The sequence below is a fragment of the Apteryx rowi genome, unplaced genomic scaffold, assembly GCF_003343035.1.
Source record: "Apteryx rowi isolate R43461 unplaced genomic scaffold, aptRow1 scaffold_56, whole genome shotgun sequence".
Lineage (NCBI taxonomy): Eukaryota > Metazoa > Chordata > Aves > Apterygiformes > Apterygidae > Apteryx > Apteryx rowi.
In genome coordinates, this window is record NW_020450827.1 from 299535 (window position 1) to 299762 (window position 228).

Sequence of the window (228 nt, forward strand, 5' to 3'; positions counted from 1 at the left end):
GCGCGCGCGCGCGGCCCTGTTCGCTTCTTCCTCCCCGCGGGCCGCTCACGGCCCGGGCCGCCCGCGGCAGGTGGCGGCTCCCCGGGCCAAGCCGCGTGTCCGCGCCGCTGAGCCCCGGCGTCTCCGCCGAGGGGGCCGGGGGGAAGTTGGGGAAGGGACGGGGCGGCGCGAGCTCCGCTGGGTTGGGGAGGGGGGGGGGAAATTTCCGACTTTGACACATGCCAGCGT